The sequence below is a fragment of the Bubalus kerabau genome, chromosome 19 (assembly GCF_029407905.1).
Source record: "Bubalus kerabau isolate K-KA32 ecotype Philippines breed swamp buffalo chromosome 19, PCC_UOA_SB_1v2, whole genome shotgun sequence".
Lineage (NCBI taxonomy): Eukaryota > Metazoa > Chordata > Mammalia > Artiodactyla > Bovidae > Bubalus > Bubalus kerabau.
The window spans coordinates 65,642,661-65,665,024 of record NC_073642.1 but is presented as its reverse complement, the minus strand read 5'-3'; the positions used below and the strand labels follow the sequence as shown (position 1 = coordinate 65,665,024).

The window sequence follows — 22,364 nt, the reverse complement described above, 5'->3', positions numbered from 1 at the left end:
CGCTGGTGTCTGTGGTTTGGCTTGGCTGTTTATAAATGCCCCTGGCAGCATCTTTGGCTCATCCCAGACGGGTGCCTTCTGTTGCCTCTTGGAGTCCCGGGGCCCTGGCCCACCACACCCACTCCTGTTCCGCCCAGGTCACCGACGTGTCTGCTCCTTGCCTGGCCTGGGTGTCCAGGACTCCGCTCTCCTCCCCTGCAGTCTGGGGTAGATACTCAGGAGGTAAGACATGCAAGGTGCCCCTGGGCTTGGCCTTTTTTTTTTTAAATAATAATTTTATTCATTTATTTATGGCCATGCCGGGTCTCCATGCTGCATGGGCTCTTCTCTGGTTGCAGCGAGCAGGAGCTCCTTTCTCGTTGTAGTGTGTGGGCTTCTCATTGCGGTGGCCTCTTTTTGTGGCAGAGCGCTGGCTCTAGGCTGCGCGGGCTTCAGTAACTGAGGTGCGTGGGCTCGGTCATTATGACTCACAGGCTCAGTTGCCCCTCAGCATGTGGGATCTTCCCAGACCAGGGATCGAACCTGTGTCTCCTGAATTGGCAAGTGGATTCTTTACCACTGAGCCGCTAGGGCAGCCCTGGGCTTCGTTTTGATGTGGGGAAACATTCCCCCGTTGTAGTCCAGAGCTCCCATGTCGAAATCTCCGGCTGGTGTCTCAGTCCCTGGGCTCCTAGGGGGTGGGTTCTCGGTGGTCCTGAAGTCCCTCCTGAAGTCCTTCTTTTTCCCAAGATCCCTTCCACAGATGGGAGACTGAGGCTCCAAGTACAGGCCGAGTCTTCATTCAGGGAGTGGATGAGAAATGCACTCTGCCAGCACCTGTTAGGCAACTGCTGTATACCCCGTGTAGGCACTGAGGACCCAGAGATAAGCTGACCTGTCCAGGCCAAGGAGATCCCAGCTCCAGGGAGGGGTCTAGGGAAGCTTCACCAAGGGATTGGCCTTAGACAGGTCAAGGGGACTTTGACCAGGTCTAAGTGAGGGTATTCCAGGCAGAGGGAACCGCCAGAGCAAAGGCTTTGCATTGGAGCGTTCAGGGCCCACCGTGGGCGGTGGCTGGATGGGAGAGGCAGTCTGCTAGTGAGCCCTGGAGACACCTTTCAGAGCAGGTGCAGGACGTGGGCTCTGGGCCTTCAGTCCACCCTCGACAAGACCCTGTGCTGACCCCTGAGTAAATCTCTCCCTGTGGCGGAGAGATGAACAGAGTGAGGGTCAGCGAATCTGTGAACGAGGTTTGAAACCCGCAGTCCATGCCAGGGAGGCAGGGAGGGCTGAGTGAGCCAGGGCCCTAGGCCCAGGGGTGAGGAACTCAGCACAAGGATTAGTCTTGGTTCTGTTGGTCATGCTTGCGGCTTTTGCCCCCTCAAGCAGGCCATTTCTGCACTCCGCTGGTGACCGGGCAAGCTCAGCTTCCCTGGCAGGGCCAACCAGAGGCTTGACCACCTCCCCTGATCCAGTCATCGACGGGCTTGCCGGGTGCGCTTGTCTCCTTCAAGGTCTCAGGTGCCGCCCCCTTTGCTCTTTGCTGAAGTACAGGTGTCCCTGTTTCAGCCCCTACGGAGTTGGCCCCAGGAGCAGGGGCCCAGGAAGAAATGCTGATGGGGAATTCACTCTTAAATGGATTCCTGTTGTGATTCAGTCACTAAATTGGACCCGACTCTTTGGGACCTCATGGACTGCAGCACGCCAGGGTTCTCTGTCCTTCACTGTCTCCTGGTGTTTGCTCAAACTCATGGCCATTCTTTTGACATTCTTGTTTTAACCCCTTCTCTGCCGGCCCATCTGTCCTCATCTGGGGGAGGGGGACCAGAGGCCCCTCCCTGGGCCATGTTCAGGGCTCTCAGCTCTCCAGGCCCCAGTCAAGGAGATGGGGAGAGGGGCCCCCAAAGCAAATTTTCTATCTTCCTGCAGTACCCTCCTCCCCCCACCACTTCCCCCTACCCCTCTACCCCTTCCCCCACTCCCCAACTATGCACGGGACCAGGGATTCTGCCCTCTGGAGCCTTCTTACCTCTGGCTGCTTGCTTGTGGGAAGGTAGGATGGGGGGCCCTCCCCGCAGGGAAGCCTCCAGGTGAGGACCCAGCGAGGAAAGGGCAAAGGTTCAAGGCACAGGCTGGGCTGGGTTGCCTCTGTCCAGGGGCAAAAGGCCAGGGTCCATGATGACCCAGCAAGAGCAGGGGAGGCTGGCTGCCTTTCCGACCAGCAGGGGGCGCAGGCAGGCCTTGGGGGTGAAGAAGGGCGAGCCTCAGCCCTGGCTTTAAAACATTCAATTAGATGACAGTGGAAAAAAATGCAAAACCTAAAGGTTGAGGATTCTGTTATACAGCATGGGAGATAACTCAGTGCCTCTCAATTATATTATATAATTATATACAATATATTATATATAATAAATGTATTATGTATATAATGAGTATAAATAATATATATAATTATGCATTATAGCCTCAGATAGCCCCAAGGAACTGTTCCAAAGGGGTAAGGGAGAAGCCAGGCTATATAGGAGTTTTTAAAATAAAATAGAAATAAAATAAATAAAAATGAAATTTTAAAATGTGAAATTTTTATTTTCAGATTTTATTTGTGAAAATAAAAATGTAGTCGAACATCAAAAGATTACTGCTAGTAACAAAAACCAGGCCTCTCAAGTTAATGATTTTAGTGCCTTTCTGTGTATAGGAAGGTGCAGCAGTCTGGGCTCAATGAAATTATTCTTTTGATATGCATCTTGACTACCTCAGGCCAATATCCAGTTTTTCTCTATCTTGAATCCCCTCAAGGCGCATTGTATGGGGCAGCTGCCGGGGCTGATCGCTTAACGGTGGGCAACATCCCTTGTCAGAGGCTTCTCAGTTGGCACTAGTTGGAAAGAATCTACCTGAAAACGGAGGAGACTTAAGAGACATGGGTTCAATCCCTGGGTTGGGAAGATCCCCTGAAAGAGGATATGGCCATCCACTCCAGGAGAATCCCATGAACAGAAAGAGCCAGACACGACTGAGCACTGAGATTCTTTGTTTGCTGAAAAGGCCAGCAACATTTTGCCCATATAGATTTTTTCTAATGTATTTTTATTTCAGTTGTATTGAGATATAACTGACATACAGTATTGTATAGTGATTTGACTTACATTATGAAATAAACATCTATCCTCTCATAAAGATACAAAATTAAAGAAATAGGAAAAAATCTTTCCCTTGTGATGAGAACTCTTAGGATTTATTTTTCACAACTTTCATATATAACACGTTATTGTTTAGTCACTAAGCTGTGTCCAATTCTGCGATCCCATGGATTGTAGCCCACCAGGCTCCTCTGTCCATGGGATTTTCCAGGCAAGAATACTGGGATGGGTTGCCATTTCCTTCTCCAAGGCATATAGACATTTTTTATTGTTTCACTCGGGGCATAAGCATTAAAATAACAATCCTGGAACCACAGCCGCTCCTCCTGGAAGTGATCCCCGCCCTCCCCTCTTGCAAAACATCCTTCCAGCCCTTCTTCAGAGCATTCGCTTATGCAAGGACACGGACACACACACACACACACACACACACCGCCCCAGCAAGATGCCAGGCTCCCAGATGCACTCAGAGACACACGTTCACCCGGACACGCAGGGACACGCCGACACGGGAACTCTTGCAGCGCGTAGGGAAGTTGATCAGAATACTCTCTGGTGTGGGTGTATTTAGGCAGACACATCTCTAGAGAGGAATCTAAATACGTTTTATTTTTACAGGTTTTGCATAAGAAACCTCGCCTCCTTTTCCGATCCTCTTCCTGCCACGCCAACAACAGGCATTTCACGTTTCCAGCCAATCTTCCACACTGTGGGTGAGGCCAGCTGCTAGGTGCAAGGTGGCCCACGTCTAAACTCTTCACAGCTGATGGCACATTGCTGGGGCTGTTTGGGTGGTGATGGGGTGCCCTGGGTGTGGGCATGGGGTTCAGATTTAGGAGGATGCCCTGGAAGTAAGGGCAATGTCAGAGGCCAATGGCTGGCCTGTAGCCCTTGACCTTCTTTAGGGACATGTCTGAGGCCTTGGGGACTCTTTGAATTTGTGTGGGCCACAAACATTGACTGGACTCTGAAAATCCAACCACGATGAGCTGCAGATGGACCCTGGAGAAACCCCTAAGGAGAGTGCTCTCCCACACTCGGGGTTTTGGGTCTACCTGTACGCATGAGGGCCCAGCCACTCTGCCTCCAATTCCACCGTTACCCCCACTCTATTGAATGCTAGAGAGTTCTCTTCAAAGCCACTCTACCCCAATGGGGGTGGTCCTAGCCTCAGTAGAGCCCGTGGGGGCCTGACTGGTTGACACTGATTTCTGCAGTCTGTGGGTGGGTGTGTTGTCATGGGGAAGCATTGTGACACCCAGCTCCAGGCCCAGCTCGGAAGGTGTTCCTGTTGGGTGGTGCTGGCAGTGGAGGTGAAACCTCATGACTCAGATGGAGTTTGCACCCAGCCAAAACCCAGATAGGGACTTGAGCCCACTGTCCTTCAATTAAAATTGCATACCTGGTCTCAGGACTTAATGAAGCCCAGGTTCTTTATGTTTCGTCGCGGAAAGATTTCAGTGCGAGACAAAGTGATGAGTGGATTTAGAGAGAGACACATTCCGTAGACAGAATGCAATCTGTCTCAAAAAGCAAGGTGGGCCTTGGGAGAAACACAAGCCACAGAGTGTGGGCCATCTCAGAAGGCAAGAGGCCCCAGAAAAAGGGGTGGTTAGTTTTTTATAAGCTGGATAATTAGTGGGAGGCTTCCCAGGTGGCTCAGTGGTAAAGAATCCACCTATCAATGCAGGAGACCTGGGTTCAATCCCTGGATCGGGAAGACCCCCTGGAGAAGGAAATGGCAACCCACTCCAGTGTCCTTGTCTAGGAAATCTCATGGACAGAGGAGCCTGGTGGGCTACAGTCCATGGGGTCTCAAGAGTCGGACACGACTTAGTGACTCAACAACAGCAACGAGTGGGAGGTTTATTCCAACTATTTTGGGAAAGGGGCAGAGGTTTTTAGGAATTGGGCCACTGCTCAGTTTTTGGCCTTTTATGGCTGGCCTCTGGACTGTCGTGGCGCCCCTGGCCATGCCGTGTAGATAAGGGGCACAATAAGCATATAAAGAGGCTCAAGGTCCTCTGGAAGTTGAATCTTCCACCATCTTGGACCCAGTTGGTTCTAACCAGTTTATGTCGTGTCATCAAGGGCGGTGTCATTGTTTCAGAGGCTGTGCCCTGCCCCCTTCTCTCCTGTTTCAAAGGCATTTAGAGGCCTCAGGCCCTGAACAAGATCTGAGCTTCAGAAGGCATCTCTGCAGGCTGCCAGCTCCGAGAGCAGGTGAGCCCCGCAGAGAAACCTGAACAGGACGTACAGACAGGTGTGGATGGAGATGGGAGAGGACTGAGTCTGCAGTGTGTCTGCCCTGGGATGCCTCTGCGCCTGGCTGCCAACCTGTCACACCCGGGCCTGGGCTGGGGATCCGGCCCTGGAGACCAAGAACCTTCCAGAGCTTCGATTAGAAGCCTCAGCCCCAGGGAGCGTGCACAAGCCGTACAGGCGTGGGTCAGAGCTCGTGTCTCTGCTGCACCGAGCCTGTTTCCTCAGCTATCCCGTGGTGGCGAGGTGTTTATTATCAGCTCTTGGGAGGCATCGCCGTGGCCTGGGGCAGAGTCTGACTTCTGGTTCGGAGTTGACTCAGGCCCGAGGGGCTGGCACTCCCTCCCAAGTCCCAAGCATCCATCCACCCTGATAGGGCTCCTCTGCCTGTGGTTGGAACCCTCCCCCTGTTGAATCAGGGCAGATGTTTCCAATGGGTTTTATTTTTATCCTTCAGCCGCATGTGTCTGAAACCACCGAATCAGGAAGGTGTCATAAATTAAATCTCTACAGGAGTCCTTGGAGCCTGGCTCCCTGCCCAGAATGCCGAGGGCCCCAGGAGGAGGCTTCTGCCAGTCCCATGAGTAGCCTGGCTCTCCCAGCTGACGGGTGCTGCCCACGGAGGGTCTACAATGTGCCAGGTGAGGTCTTGGGTGCTTCCCACACAGGCTCCCACCTATAGCCAAGTGGAGTAGCTATCCCCACTTTACAGATGGGGAAACTGAGGCTGGGAGGTGAGGCTTGTCCCAAGTCACCCGGCAGGTGAGAGGCTGAGCTGCCACCCCAGCTGGGTCTGCCTGTGTCCAGAGGCTGTGCCGCCCCTTGTGCAGAGCGGGAAAGACAGAGGTCCCAGAGGTCACTGTTGCTGAGTCTTACTGCTTGCAGCAGGACAGGCCAATAAATGGGGAGACGAACTGCTGGGGCAGAGAACAGCAATTTTTTTGGACAGCCAGCACACCAAGAAGGTGGTGGATTAGTGTCCCAGAGAACCATCTTCCCTGAGCTAGAGTTCAGGCTTCTTTTCCTTTTTTATTTTCTGGCTGTGTTGGGTCTTAGGTGAGGCATATGGGATCCTCGTTGAGTCCTGCAGATCTTTCATTGAGACCCATGAACTCTGTAGTTCAGGCACAAGGGCTCATTTGTTCCGTGTCACATGCGATCTTAGTTCTCTGACCAGGGATCGAACCCATGTCCCCTGCATTGCAAGGTGGATTCTTAACCACTGGACCACCAGGAAGGTCCCTTCAGGCTTCTCTCATACTGAAACGGGAGGGGTAAAGTCCTGGTTTCCGCCAGATGCTGGAGGGGACACGTTAACTTTCTTCCTTCCCGCAGCCATTCACTGGTGGGCCTGGTCAGGATGTTTCCTGTGAGCTGAGCAAAAGTTTTTTAGCTTAACTCGCATTACCTGGGAAGCAGGGTTCCCAGAGATGGGCTGTGGTGTATCATTTAAGCTGATAGGCATCATCCCTTTTGTGGTTAACTTGTGCATGCGTGCATGCTAAGTCAGTTTAGTCGTGCCTGACTCTTTGTGACCCCATGAACTGTAACCCACCAGGCTCCTCTGTCCATGGGATTTTCCTGGCAAGAATATTGGGGTGGGTTGCTAATTCCTCCTCCAGGGGATCTTCCTGACCCAGGGATAGAAACTGCATCTCTTATATTTCCTGCCTTGGCAGGTGGGTTTTTGACCTCTAGCGCCACCTGAGAAGCCCCAATTAACTTCTATCGTGACCACTGCTGCGGGGGGGAGGGTGCAAGAGAGGTGAGCCTCCAGCTCAGGCTCACAGATCCAGCAGCTTCTGGAGGAGGTGACGCTTGGGCTTGGCGTGAGGGGTTTGGAGAGAGATGGGGAAGGCACGTGAGGTGAGAGACGGGGGACACAGGGTAGGGGTTGGCATTGGGGGGTGGCCGGAGGAGGGGCTCAGACTTAGCTACGTGGGCAGAGCTGGCTTGGTCTGAGCCCGCTGGGTGGGCGGGGGGTGCCCCAAGGTGGGAGAGGCCCGAAAGTGTGGGCACGGCAGCCGTTTCAGGACTTCCTCTGCACAGCGTCGCTGAGCAGTCTGTGGCCAGGCTGACCACAGACTTTTACAGGCAGTATCTTTTCTGTCTCTTCTTGGATGCTCTTGGCATTCTTCTCTTCATAGTGAGTGTTCAGAAATTTCTTGATGGTGATGTCTGGCTTTTCTGTTGTAACTATTTCCTCTTTTGTTCACTTTTTAATTCAAATGTGACATATATTAAATGCAAATGTTTTCGGAGTACAGCTCCAGGAATTTTCACATTCGTCTACACCTGTGTAACCCCCACCTGGTCCAAATGCTGACCACGACTTCCAGCCTTCATTGGACTCCCTGGCACCCCCAAAGGAAGCCGCTATTCTGACCACCAACCCCACTGATTGGTTCTGCCTATTCTCTTTTTTAAATTTATGATTTTATTCATTCGTTTTTGGCTGTGCTGGGTCTTTGCTGGGCGCACAGGCTTTTCTCTAGTTGCGGCGAATGGGGGCTGCTCGTCATTGTGGAGTGTGAGCTCCTCGTTTTGGGGACTCCTCTTGTTGGGGAGCACGGGCTCGAGGGCCCTCAGGCTCAATGGTTCTAGCGCATGGGCTTATGCCCCACAGCATACGGCATCTTCCCAGATCAGGGATCACACCGTGTCTGCTTCATTGGCAGGTGGATTCTTAACCACTGAACCACCTGGGAAGTTCGGTTTTGCCTATTGAACGTCACGTCAATGGAAACATACAGTCTGTATGCTTTTGTGTATTTTGTTCTAAATAAACTTTAAAAATTGTAGATCAATTTTAGATTTACAGTTACTGGGAGGAGAGCCCAGATCTCCTGTAGACATGCTCATTAATGTGGTAGATTCGTTATGATTAGTGATCACACAGCGAAACTTTATTACTAACTGGAATGCGTACCTTATGCAGATTTCCTCTATTTTTCCCTGATGTCATTTTTTTTTTTAATTTATTTATTTGGCTGCACTGGGTCTAAGTTACAACAGGTAAACTCTCAGTTGCTGCATCTGGGATCTAGTTCCCTGACCAGGGATGGAACTGGGCCCCCTGCATTGGGAGCCTGGAGTCTTAGCCACTGGACCACCAGGGAAGTCCCCCGATGTCATTTTTTCTGTTCCAGAATTCCTTCCAGGACACCACATTACGTTCAGCTGTCGTGTCTCTTCAGGCCGTGACAGTTTCTTAGACTTTGCTTGTTTCTGATGGTCTCGGCAATTTTTTTTTAAATGTAGACCATTTTTAAAGTCTTTATTGAAATTGTCACAATATTGTTTCAGTTTTATGTTTGATTTTTTGGCTGTGGGGTGTGTGAGATCTTACCTCTCCTACCAGGGATTGAACCTGCGCCCTCTGCATCAGAAGGCGAAGTCTTAACTATTGGACCACACCGGGCAAGTCCCCTCAGCAGTTTTAAGTAAAGTCAGACATTTTGTATTAATATCATATTTCTCAGCTGGGGTTTATCCAACATTTTTCTCATGATTAGACTCGAGTTATAGGTTTAGGAGGAAGACCGCAGAGGTGAAATGTCATTTCCTCACATCAAGGGCACATGTAATCAGCGAGGTCCATTGCTGCTGATTTGACTTAGATCGCTTGGCCGGGGTGTATCTGTCGGGCATCTCCTCCGTGAAGTGACTCTTCCCCTCCCCTCCCATGCTGTCCTCTTTGGAAGGAAGTCATGGTACAGCCCACACTTGAGGAGTGCGGGGTTGTCCCTGAGGGTGGGGCATCCTCAAGGAATTCTAAACTCCTTGGAATTCTTCCACATAGGAGATTTGTCTCTTCTCCTCCATTTAGTTACTTCCTTAATCATTTATTCATATCAATATGGATGCATGGGTATTTATTTAATGCCATGGGCTACAATCCAATGCCGTTTTGTTTTTCTTCTTCTGAAATATAGTTGATTTACAGTGTTTGTTAGTGTCTGGTGTATAGCACAGTGAAAAAGAACGTATATATGTATTCTTTTTAAGATTCTTTTCCATAATAGTTTATTACAGTATATTGAATATAGTGCCTGGTGCTATACAATAGGACATTGTTCTTTGTTTTATGTATAGTAGTTTGTATCCGCTAATCCCAAACTTCTAACTTATCTCTCCCTCACTCCCTTCCCCCTTTGGTAACCGTAAGTTTATTTTCTCTGGGTCTGTTTTGTAAACAAGTCCGTTTATATCATATTTTAGATTCCACATATAAGTGGTATCATACGTAATTTGTCTTTCTCTGACTTCACTTAGTATGATAATCTCTGGGTCCATCCATGTTGCTGCAAATGACATTATTTTTTTTGTATTTTATGACAGAGTAAAGTTCCATTGTACACATTACTGTATACCACATCTTTATGCACTCATCTGTCAATGGCCAGTTAGGCTGCCCCATTCCTGGCAACTGTAAACAGTGATGCTGTGAATACTGGAGTGCAGTTAGAATTTTCATCTTTTCTGGATCTATGCCCCGGAGTGGGATTGCTGGGTCATATGGTAACTCCAAGTTTAATTATTCAAGGAGCTTCCATACCGTTTTCCACAGCGGCTGCACCAATTTACATTCCCACTAACAGTGTGGGGGGCTTCCCTTTCCTCCGCACCCTCTCCAGCATTTGTTATTTGTGGACTTTCTGATGATGGCTGTTCTGAACAGTGTGAGGAGATACCTCATTGTAGTTTGGATTTGCATTTCTCTAATAGTCAATGCTACTTTATTTTGTTGCTCAAATTATCTACACTTTGGCCATTGGGAACTCCTGCAATTGGCTCCTGGGCCTCTGTCACACCCCGTCACTGTGTTGTGTGTATATGGGTGTATGTGTTGAGCACTTCCTTACTTTCTGTAACTTCAGGGTGCTCCCGGTTCATCTTGTATAGTTCTTACCCTAGTCTTGCTGCTGCTGCTGCTGCTAAGTCACTTCAGTCGTGTCTGACTCTGTGCGACCCCAGAGACAGCAGGCCACCAGGCTCCCCCGTCCCTGGGATTCTCCAGGCAAGAACACTGGAGTGGGTTGCCATTTCCTTCTCCAGTGCATGAAAGTGAGAAGTGAAAGTGAAGCCGCTCAGTCGTGTCCAACTCTTAGCGACCCCATGGACTGCAGCCTACCAGGCTCCTCCATCCATGGGATTTTCCAGGCAAGAGCATTGGAGTGGGGTGCCATTGCCTTCTCCGCACCCTAGTCTTACCATCTGCCTTTTCTCCAAAGAGCACCAATTCTTTTACTGGAGAAGGATATTAGAAATGAAAATCAACTGTGATCATAGTTACTGCTGTGTCCTTGTTAATACTAGGTGTTCTCAGCTAACAAAGCAAGGCGATCAATAGATCTTTGTTAAGCTAAACGTAAGTTTAGACTGATTGAAATCAGTTACTATATGGAATATTTCAGCCTCTTGCCCTTGTTTATCTCAACCTCCCACTCCAACAGCAAGAAACCTGGCTCTCACGATCGGCCACCTATTTTCTTAATTGTTCAATTCCAGGATACCTCTAGAGTGGTTCTAGAATTGTTAACACCTGTCCCCATGGGAAACTATTAACTGGACCACAGTTCTTTTTTTTTTTAATCTTATTTTTGGCTGCATTGGGTCTCGTTATGGCATTCGGGATCTTCTTTGTGGTTTGCAAGATCTTTTCTTGTGGTCTGGGGGCTTCTCTCTAGTTGTGGTGCAGGCTCAGTCATTGTGGCTTGTGGGCTGAGTAGTCCCGAGAAGTGTGGGGTCCTAGTATCCGACCTGGGATCGAACCCTCCTCCTCCACAGCCTTGTCTAACTCAATGAAACTAGGCCATGCCGTGTGGGGCCACCCAGGATGGACGGGTCATGGTGGAGAGGTCTGACAGAATGTGGTCCACTGGAGAAGGGAATGGAAAACCACTTCAGTATTCTTGACTTGAGAACCCCATGAACAGTATGAAAAGGCAAAAAGATAGGACGCTCAAAGATGACATGAGTCTGGGCAGGCTCTGGGAGTTGGTGATGGACAGGGAGGCCTGGTGTGCTGCAGTCCATGGGGTCGCAGAGAGTCAGACACGACTGAGCGACTGAACTGAACTGTATGAATGTACCAGTTTCTGTTGCCCCACATCCTTGCCCAGTTTATCATCTCCAGGAACTGGCTTCGCAGGTGGCGCTAGTGGTAAAGCACTCATCTGCTAATGAGGAGACGTGAGGGATGCTGGTTCAATCCCTAGGTCAGGAAGATCCCCTGGAGGAGGGCATGACAACCCACTCCAGTATTCATGCCTGGAGAATTCCATGGACAGAGGAGCCTGGTGGGCTACAGTCCATGGGGTTGCAAAGAGTCGGACACGACTGAAGCAATTCAGTACAGGAACTGGCTACCGTGGCAGGGGTAGTCTCTTCAATGTCAACAGGGCCCCAAGATGTCAGAACATCAGAAGTATGGAAAACAAATAGCTGTGAATAATACAACCGGCCCCGTGATGTTGTGACGCCATTTTAAGGTCTCCTTGGGGGTGATGATAGAGGAGGCTTTTAGAGTAAGGCATACATTTCCCTAAACAGCATGGAAAATATTTTATTGTGAGAATAGGAAGGAAAGGGCACAGGTAGCAAGTATTAGGTGTCCTGAAACCGTGTAATCCTCACTGGGACTTGAACATGGTCTTTTAACTGAGGTCATACCCCTGGCCTTAGTACTTAATGAAGTTCAGGTTCTTGATGTCTCATCGCAGAAAGAATCCAGTGAAAGACAAAATGATAGGTGAGAAGTGGATTTATGCAGAGAGAAACACACTCCACAGACAGAGTGTGGGCCATCTCAGGTGAGAACAGCCCTGGGGGATGGGGTTAGTTTTTAATAGGGGTGGGTAATTCCTTGGGCTAATGAGTGGAGAGAATATTCCGGCTACTTTGGGGAAGGGGACGGGGATAGCATGGGCTTCCCAGGTGGCGCTAGCGGGAAAGAACCCACCTGCCAATGCAGGAGACATAAGAGACTTGGGTTCCATCCCTGGGTCGGGAACATCTCCTGGAGGGGGGCCTGGCAACCTACTCCAGTATTCTTGCCTGGAGATTCCCGTGGACAGAGAAGCCTGGTGGGCTGCAGTCCGTGGGGTCACAAAGAGTCGGACACGACTTGGTGACTGAACAACAATAACACCCAATAAAACAGATCTGAAATTTCTAGCATCTCTAACGATATCTCTGTGGAATTCTAGAGTGTGTTAAAAATACGAGAGGTGCATATGTTTTGCCGCTATTGTTGTCTGTTTTTTAACAATACAATCTCAGTGTGTTTGGGGGGCAGTCACGTTACTAGGGGCATGAGCTGACGGTAGATAAAGTCTCTGTGAAGGAGGTGAGCGGGACTGGTGTTGTGTGTAATCAAGAGGAAGAGGCAGTTGTCATGGTCCTGCTCGGCAGCTGGAGGGCTTCTCTCTTGCAGGGAGAAGCCCATTCTGACTCTATGCTGGAACTCTTTCTTTCTTTCTTTTTTAATATTTGTGTATTTATTTGGCAGGATCTCTTTGCAGTCCAAGGGACTCTCAAGAGTCTTCTCCAACTCCACAGTTCAGAAGCATCAATTCTTCGGCACTCAGCTCTCTTTATGGTCCAACTCTCATATTCTCGTACAAGACTACTGGAAAAACCATAGCTTTGACTAGACAGACCTTTGTTGGCCAAGTAATGTCTCTGATTTTTAATATGCTGTCTAGGTTGGTCATAGCTTTTCTTCCAAGGAGCAAGTGTGTTTTAATTTCATGGCTGCAGTCACCATCTGCAGTGATTTTGGAGCTGCCTCTTGAGAAACCTGTATGCAGGTCAGGAAGCAACAGTTAGAACTGGACATGGAACAACAGACTGGTTCCAAATAGGAAAAGGAGTACATCGAGGCTGTATATTGTCACCCTGCTTATTTAACTTATATGCAGAGTACATCATGAGAAACGCTGGGCTGGAAGAAGCACAAGCTTTAATAATTCTTCTCATTAATTTAAATTTTTGTCAAACAAAGTTCAGTTTAAAAGGCTGTTAGGAACGTTTTATATGCACCATAAATAAAAGAAGTAATTTAATTTGAGCTCATTTATCATAATAATGAGCTGACACTTGTCCATGACTTGCTTAAGCACATGAGATATCAGACACGCAGACGACACACCCTTACAGCAGAAAGTGAGGAAGAACTAAAGAGCTTCTTGATCAAAGTGACCGAGGAGAGTGAAAAGTTGGCTTAAAGCTCAACATTCAGAAAACTAAGATCATGGCATCCGGTCCCATCACTTCATAGCAAATACATGGGGAAACAGTGGCTGACTTTATTTTTCTGGGCTCCAAAAGCACTGCAGATGGTGACTGCAGCTATGAAATTAAAAGACACTTGCTCCTTGGAAGAAAAGCTATGACCAAACTACACAGCATATTGAAAAGCAGAGACATTACTTTGTCAGCAAAGGTCCGTTTGGTCAAGGTTATGGTTTTTCCAGTGGTCATGTATGGATGTGAGAGTTGGACTCTAAAGAAAGCTGAGTGCCGAAGAATTGATGCTTTTGAACTGTGGTGTTGGATAAGACTCTTGAGAGTCCCTTGGACTACAAGGAGATCCAACCAGTCTGTGCCAAAGGAGATCAGTCCTGGGTGTTCATTGGAAGGACTGAGGTTGAAGCTGAAACTCCAATACTTGGGTCACCTGATGCGAAGAGCTGACTCATTGGAAAAGACCCTGATGCTGGGAAAGATTGAGGGCAGGAGGAGAAGGAGACGACAGAGGATAAGATGGTTGGATGGCATCACCAACTCAATGGACATGGGTTTGGGTGGACTCCGGGAGTTGGTGATAGACAGGGAGGCTTGGCATGCTGCAGTTCATGGGGTCGCAAAGAGTCGGATACAACTGAGCGACTGAACTGAACTGAACTGAAAAAATAAAGTCTGCTCTAACTTTCATTGGGTCATATTAAGTATTTTAATTGAAGGTCTGTGGGTTCCCATTTTATAAAATCAGTTTGTAGATACAAAAGACTTATTTTAATTTTATTTTATTATTCATAATGTTAGAGCATCTTTGCCCAATATGGGATATTTTAGAGCAAAGAGTACTATGAGCATGGGAAATTTACATAAGGCTAGTGTTAAAGTGAATTATGTCTAGCTCCTCTCTATTTTATATTCAGTTTCTTCCCTAAGATTATAGGGGTCACAGTGCTCAAAGTTGGTGGGATCCCCAGGTATGACAATCTTTTGAGCCCCAGTAGTAAGTCCCATGAAGTTTTCTCAGGGGGTGATGTTATTAATAGCAAGTACTAAAGCTAATTTAGAACCTGGGGCTTCTCTGGTAGCTCAGCTGGTAAAGAATCTGCCTGCAATATACAGGAGACCCAGGTTCAATTCCTGGGTCAGGAAGATCTGCTAGAAAAGGGATAGGCTACCCACTCCAGTATTCTTGGGCTTCCATGGTGGCTCAGAGAGTAAAGAATCTGCCTGCAATGCGGAACACCTGAGTTCGATCCCTGGGTTGGGAAGATCCCCTGGAGAAGGGAATGGCTACCCGCTCCAGTAACTTAGAACATACATAATAGAATCGTGCATGCATGCTCAGTCCTTAAGTCATGTCCGACTCTTTGTGACCCTGTGGACTATAGCCCGCCAGTCTCCTCTGTCCATGGGATTTCCCAGGCACGAATACTGGATTATAGCAGCACAAAAGCTAACTGGTGCGTTTTAAATCTTTTTGTTAGATAAATTCTGTGGTGTTTTTGTTAGTATAGTTATATATATATATATATATATAATTTATTATTTTCTAAATTTTGTACCTCTAGTTGGGTGAAACTATGACTTTTAATTTAAGTATATATGTAAAAATTATTATATATTTTATAAATTATTAAAATATTTAATATATATACTTTATGGGAAAATTATTATATATTTTATAGATATGTATAAAATATATAATTTATGTATTCACCTTTTGTTTTCTCCCCCTGTATCTAGGGCTTTGGTTTTTCTTCCTTTTTTTCCCCTCTTCTCTACCACTCCTCCTTTTCTTTTCTTTGAGGCTTTTATTCTGGTTCATTCTGTGATTTTTAGTTTCTGGTTTGGGCTGATAGGAATAAGGAGGGGCAGGAACAAGGGCCCAGTGGTCACCCTCAAGGCTGCAGCCCCTGCCTGGGATGGGTCTTTAGGGATCCCCTCCCCTTCCTCCCGTATCTCCACCAGTGTGGTCCCTCCGATTCTGCTGGGTCAGGGGGAAATTGCAGCAAGGCAAACCACACAGCCACGGCCCTTCCCCAAGGCCCTGCAGGGTGTCATGGTCCCTGGGGTGGGTGCTCTGGCAGGGTGATTCTGAAGAGGCCTCCCCTGCTCTGAGGGCCAGGCTGAAAGGCAGGGGACCCTCCAGGGCAGCTCGGTTTGCCCACACGCATCAGGGCTGCCAGGTTGGGGCCCCGGCCACAGCACTTCGAGGGAAGTCACATCTCTGTATTTTAGGCCACAGCACTTGGGGGCCTTTGGAAACTTAGCTGGTTAACCATGAAAAAGGGGGAACCCGGGGAACGTCCTCTGGCCTCTGGGCAAGTAAGGGTTCAGACTCAGAACAGCAGCGACACCAACGCAAATTTGCCAGCAGGTGGCGCCACGCTCCCGGACAGCCCCCGCCGTCTGGTGGGACCAGTGAGTCCGCCAAGAGCACCTCCTTCCATCGGAGGCCCAACCACCCCGCTTCAAAATGTAGGTTTTATCGTCATTCAGGTTCGGTGAAGCCAGCAGATCAGGGAGCCACTGCCCTGAATGAGACAGTCCGTCCTGCATAGTCTGCAAGAGCGGGGGCGGGCCACCAGGGCAGGTTCGAGAGCAGAGGGTGTGAGCGCGAAGCAGGGCGGGAGCCTTTATTGTGGTTTCCAGGAAGGAACGGGTGACGCGTGGTCAGCATGCTTAGGGTTAGTTAGTTTGAATAATTTTTTTTTTAATATTTTTGTTTCTTTTTGGCTGCGCTGGGTCTCCCTTGCCACACGCCTGCTCTCACTAGTTGCAGCGAGCAGGGGCTATGCTTCCCTGTGGTGTGAAGGCTTCTCATGGCGGTGACTTCTCTTGCTGCCGAGCACGGGCTCCAGGCGGGCTCGCTTCAGCAGTCGCGGCTCCTGGGCTTTGGAGCGCAGGCTCAGCAGCTGTGGCTCCGGGGCTTGGTTGATTCGAGGCATGTGGGATCTTCCCAGACCAGGGATCGAACCTGTTTCCCCTGCGTTGGCAAGATTCTCATTGGCTGTACCACCAGGGAAGTCCACTTTGAAGAACTTCTAAGCTATTTAAAATTTTATTTTTAATATATATATATATTTTTTGGCTGTGCCATGCAGCATGTGAGATCTTAGTTCCCCAACCAGGAACTGAATCCGTGCATTGGAAGCCTGGAGTCTAGACCATCGGACCGCCAGGGAAGTCCTCGTTTGAAGAGTTTTATTCAGGTTGTATGTCAAGTTGTCTGGTATCTGGCCTTGGGGTGATCCAGGCAGGGGAACACTGGCCCTGAGGACAGAGCAGGCAGGCCCCCACATAGGTGAGTTTGCCCTGTAGAAGGGGGCTTCCCTGGTGGCTCAGATTGTAGTCTGCCTGCAATGCGGGAGACCCGGGTTCGATCCCTGGGTTGGGAAGATCCCCTGGAGGAGGAAATGGCAACCCACTTCAGTATTCCTGCGGGGAGAATCCCATGGACAGAGAAGTCTGGCAGGCCACAGTCCATGGGTCGCAAAGAGTCGGCCACGACTGAGCGGCTAACACTGGACTGGCCCTATAGGAAATGCATGCCCCTGGGCTAGGCTTTCACCATCTTTAGGAACTGGCCAGCCCTGGAGGGTGGTCTCTTCAGGGTCAGCAATGCCCCAGGATGTCAAGACATCAGAAATACAGAAAATCGGGGCTCCCCTGGTGGTACAGTGGATAAGGACCCACCTGCTAATGTAGGGGACACAGGCTCCATCCCTGGTCTGGGAAGATTTCACATGCCTCGGAGCAATGAAGCTGCTGCACCTCAGTGAACCCGCCCATGAGCCGAAATTGCTGAGTCCGCGCTTAGAGCCTGTGCTCTGCAACAAGAACTGCCACTGCCGTGAGACGCCTGGACACTGCCATGAAGAGTAGCCCCCACTCACTGTGATCGGAGAATAATCCACGCAGCCACAAAGACCCAGTGCAACCAAAACATAATAAGTGAATCAAATATAAAATAAAATAAAAAGCATTATAAAAAAAGAAATACAAAAAACGCAAAAGCTCAGATGAGACACATGTTGCTGTAAGTTTCGGTGCTCTTGTTTGATCTCGTCACACCTTCCAGCGGGTGAATTGGCCCTGAGACCTCTGTCTGTTCTCCTGTGGTTGGAGGCTGGGGTTGCCTGCAGGACTGGGCTCCTGCCACTGAAGCTGCTATGAACATCCCTGCACACATCTTTGGTGAATGTCATTTCCGTTTCTTTGCACGATGTCCCCAGGAGTGAAAGCCCCCCCATCATGATGGAGGTTGAGCTTCGGTAGATTTTGCGGCAGAGTTTGCCAAACTGGCTGAACCAAGCTTTCCTCTTGTCGACGGCCTCTTCAGTCTGAAACTCATGTCTTTCCTTTGTTCTGGGGAAATTTATCACAAGTTTGATGTGACTCATTCATTCTCTCATTTAACAAATTGTTATTAAGGTCATCCCCTATGCTAGAAACTCTTTAGGGCATTAGGGGTGAAGAGTTGCACCACAGGGAGCTAGACGCTCTGGAGGAGGGAGCAGATAATAAGCAAATTTGCACATGATGTAACAGTGTATGTCAGGCTGGCAGAATCGCCCATACATACAATTACATTACCATTTCAGTGGGAGATTATTTCTTCGAAGAAGAAAAGGCAGGGGAAGGGTAAATGTTACCTCTCCTTCATTCTCTGTCTCCGTCTGGAAATCTCATTAGGAGGATGTTGGGTTTCTACTCCTGCTCTTCAGTTCTCTTCTTTTACCTGCCTTCCTTTCAACAGAGGTTTCCCTCCCCACAGGCGGCTGTGCTGTCTGGCATGTGAGATCTCAGTTCCCTAGCCAGGGCTGGAACTCTGCAGTAGACACACACATTCTTAACCACTGGCCTGTGGGGGAAGTCCTGAGATTGGTTGCTGCTTGTTTCTTTCTTTTTAAAGAAAAAATTTGCACCTACCCATCTCTTGTGTGTTTATTGATTTTAACAGGTTGGAATAGACCTTTATATTTCCTGGGAGACGTTACTCTCTTTCCTCAATCCAGTTCTCTTCCCCAACCTGGCTCTGTTTTCCCGTGTGTGAAGTTCCTCCCATTCTTGGGGTGAAAAGTGAAAGTGTTAGTCGCTCAGTCGTGTCGACTCTTTGTGACCCTATTGTAGCCCAGTCTTTTCTGTCCATGGAATTCTCCAGGCAAGAATACTTGAGTGGGTAGTCATTCCCTTCTCTAGGGAATCTTCCTGCCCCAGGAATCCAGCCTGGGTCTCCCGCACTGCAGGCAGATTCCTTACCATCTGAGCCACCAAGAAAGCCCTTGGTTGCCCTTTTTTCATGGAGTGATTTCCCTCGGGTGTTGGCTGGCTCTGAGTCACGGGCTGATAGACTGCTGGCTTTGGGGAGGGCTGGGAGGTGCAGGGTGGAATGCATTCTGGCCTGTTTTCTGAAAACATGGGGCGGCAGAGGATTTCTGCTGGGACAGCAAGCACTATGTTAAGACTTATGGGCCTACGTGCTTCCTGCTCCTCACAGGCAGCTGAAGACGCCAGAGCACCCTGACCAAGAGCCTCTGGTCAGGGTCCCTCTTGGGGGTCGCTGAGCCCCCCTACTGGGGCTGGCGCCCAGCTTAGAGGAAGTGGGGGCTGAAGGAGGTGCAGGAGTCATGGAAGAGTGGCTGGCCTTGCTGGCTTTCTTTCAGTTACCACCCGCAAAAGTCTCTGTTTTCCAATGCTGTTAGGGATTTAACAACAACAATTACATATATATGTATACACATATATATGCATATGTATGTGTGTATCTGTATATGTAGGTATGTATAGGTATATGTGTATATGTAGATTTTATACTTCATTTTTATTTTAATTAATTAATTTTTTTTTTTTTTTTTTGCCACACTGTGTGGCATGCAGTCTCTTAGTTCCCCGATCAGGGGCTGAACCTGTTTTCCCTGCAGAGGAAGAGAGGAGTCCTAACCACTGGACACCAGCAAGGTCCCTACACTTCATTTTTAAATAAACTTTACATCTGGTTTGCTGCTGCTAAGTCGCTTCAGTCATGTCTGACTCTCTGCAGCCCACCAGGCTCCCCCGCCCCTGGGATTCTTCAGGCAAGAACACTGGAGTGGGTTGCCATTTCCTTCTCCAATGCATGAAAGTGAAAAGTGAAAGTGAAGTCGCTCAGTCATATCTGACTCTTAGCGACCCCCTGGACTGCAGCCTACCAGGCTCCTCTGTCCATGGGATTTTCCAGGCAAGAGTACTGGAGTGGGGTGCCATTGCCTTCTCCAAACATCTGGTTTAGATTTACAGAAAACCTGTGAAGAGAGTATTGATGGTTCCATAGCCTCTACACCCAATTCTCTTTATATCTATAAGATATTAATATAATTTAATGTATAAGAAAAATGAACATTTTTAATGTTAATACATTATCATCAACTAAAGTCCATACTTTATTCAGATTCCTTTAGTTTTTACCTAATTCCCATTTTTTGGTTCAGGATCCCACGGAGGATACCACATTGCAAGCAGATATGCAGTTTCTTTCATTTCCAGGAACTGAGACGTGGTGAGCAGGCTAGGGCACGTGCTCTGAGTGCGTTCACCATCTTGAAGCTGAGTCTCTGTGGTCCAAGCTGACCTCGGGGAACTGGAGATTACTCAGGAATGGAAAAACCTGGTTTAAAATTCAACATTCAAAAAATAAAGGTCATGTCATCTGGTCCCATCATTTCATCACAAAGAGATGGGGAAAAAGTAGAAAGAGTGGTAGATTTTATATTTTTGGGGTCCAAAATCACTGCAGACTGTGACTGCAGCCAGCCACAAAATTAAAAGATGCTTGCTCCTTGGCAAAAAAGCTATACAAACCCAGACAGCGTATTAAAAAGCAGAGACATCCCTTTGCCAACAAAGATCCATATAGTCAAAGCTATGGTTTTTCCAGTAGTCATGTAGGGATGTAAGAGTTGGACCATAAATAAGGCTGAGTGATGAAGAACTGATGCTTTTGTGGTGTTGGAGAAGACTCTAGAGAGTCTCTTGAACAGCAAGGAGATCAAACCAGTCAATCCTAACGGAAATCAACCCTCAATATTCATTGGAAGGATTGATGCTGAAGCTGAAGCTCTAATCCTTTGGCCACCTGATGCGGAGAGCTGACTCATTTGAAAAGACCCTGATGCTGGGAAAGACTGAAGCCAGGAGGAGAAGGGGACAACAGAGGATGAGATGGTTGGATGGCATCACTGACTCAACAGACATGAGTTTGAACAAGATGGTGAAGGACAGGCAACCCTGGTGTGCTGCAGCCCATGGGATCACAAAGAGTTGGACACGACTTAGCAACTGAACAAGAACAAGACTGAAAGTCATGAACTTTTATTACACTGCTAGGCTCTCTCCAGTCTGTCCTTTGACTTGTCCCCTTTTCGGCCTCAATTTTCTCATCTGTAAAATGAAGCCACTGGGCAAGTGGCAACTGGACAGGCGGAGTCCTGGGGTCCATCTGTGAGTGGTTTTCTGATCTCTGTCCTGGGCAGAGGGAGCTGGCAGGCATGGTGGTGCCCAGAGGGCAGAGCTGGGACCCAGATCTCACTGGTTGTAACATGGGGCTGACATTCCGACTTTGGGCTTTTAAAGTCGAAGATCAGGGGCGTGTCCCAGCTTTCCTGCTTATTCTGAAAAGTGAAAGAAAGTAAAAGTGTTCATTGCTCACTGGTGTCCGAGTCTTTGCGATCCCTATGAACTGCAGCCCACCAGACTACTCTGTCCATGGAACTGTCCACACAAGAACCCTGGAGTGTTGCCATTCCCTTCTCCAGGGGATCTTCCCCACCCAGTGGTTGAACCTAGTTTCCTGCATTGCACAAAGATTCTTTACTGTCTGAGTCATCAGGGAAGCTTATTCTAAGGCTCTCTTTATCTCTGAACCTTGGTTTACCCATCTGTAAAGTGGCCACTGTTGGGATGTCTGCTATGGCTCCCTCTGGCTGTGAGCAGAGCAGGCTGCCCTGGGAGATGCTGAGCTCTCGGTTCCCAGAGGCGTGCAAGCCAAGAAGATGACACTGTTGGGTGGCGCAGGGGATGGTGGTGACCCAAGGCTCTAAGCATGTCCCTTTTGGACAGGGAAGCCAGCCTCCGCACTGGCCCATTTTCCAACCCTGGACTCTGGGGCAGGTGTCTGGCTGCCACGGTGTGCCCACATAGTTGCTTCCCATGCCATCTCATGCTAGGACTGCCTCTGGCCCTAGGCTGAGGGTGGTCTGCCAAATGTACTACACCCCTGGCCACAGACTCACAGGAGACTGGGGGCGATGCTTGCCATCATCTCCTGCCTGCTTTGTGGTACCTCTGACTTCCAGGTCAGTCTGCTTCCCCAGGCGGCTCCTGGAGGTCGGGCTCCAGTACACAGGGCACACCATGCAAAGTCCCAAAGGAGCAAGAGGACAGGGGGGATCCCTGGGAAGGAGGAAAATGAGGAGCCCTGTGCCCCGACTCCCCCCAAACCAGACTCTCCATTCTGACAAGGTTTGGGTTCTTCCAAGTCCCAGCCTTTGCATCTTGCATTGGCTCTACCGCCAATGCCCTTGGCCTTCTTTAGCTGTTGAACTACTCACCCTCTGAGACCTAATACAAAAACCCCTGGACTGTGCCCTGGCTGTCCCAGAACCTACCTACGTCCGGGCACGTATCATCCTGAGTTGTAACCGGCCTCGTCGGTGTCCCTGTCCCTGTCCCTGGCTTTCCCTGAAGGCGGGGATG

The 22,364-nt window shown here is 48.9% G+C and overlaps 3 long non-coding RNA genes across 4 annotated transcripts; 2 read left to right on the top strand and 1 right to left on the bottom strand.

Annotated features, from left to right (window-relative positions):
* Positions 1–4,666: 4,666 nt before the first annotated feature.
* On the top strand, positions 4,667–19,990 carry LOC129634274 (uncharacterized). Its single transcript, XR_008705504.1, has 3 exons — positions 4,667–5,345; positions 5,898–6,025; positions 19,512–19,990. It is a non-coding gene; the product is annotated as an uncharacterized LOC129634274 (long non-coding RNA).
* LOC129634276 (uncharacterized) lies at positions 16,030–17,572 on the top strand. Its single transcript, XR_008705507.1, has 3 exons — positions 16,030–16,109; positions 16,763–16,843; positions 17,340–17,572. It is a non-coding gene; the product is annotated as an uncharacterized LOC129634276 (long non-coding RNA).
* Positions 19,991–20,025: 35 nt separating the features above from the next.
* On the bottom strand, positions 20,026–22,363 carry LOC129634275 (uncharacterized). 2 transcript variants are annotated; one of them, XR_008705506.1, is made up of 2 exons: positions 22,277–22,363; positions 20,026–21,280 (listed from the first exon to the last, which is right to left on the bottom strand). It is a non-coding gene; the product is annotated as an uncharacterized LOC129634275 (long non-coding RNA). The 2 variants fall into 2 exon arrangements; XR_008705505.1 differs by lacking the exon at positions 22,277–22,363 and adding an exon at positions 21,902–22,041.
* Between the last annotated feature and the right edge of the window lies 1 nt (position 22,364).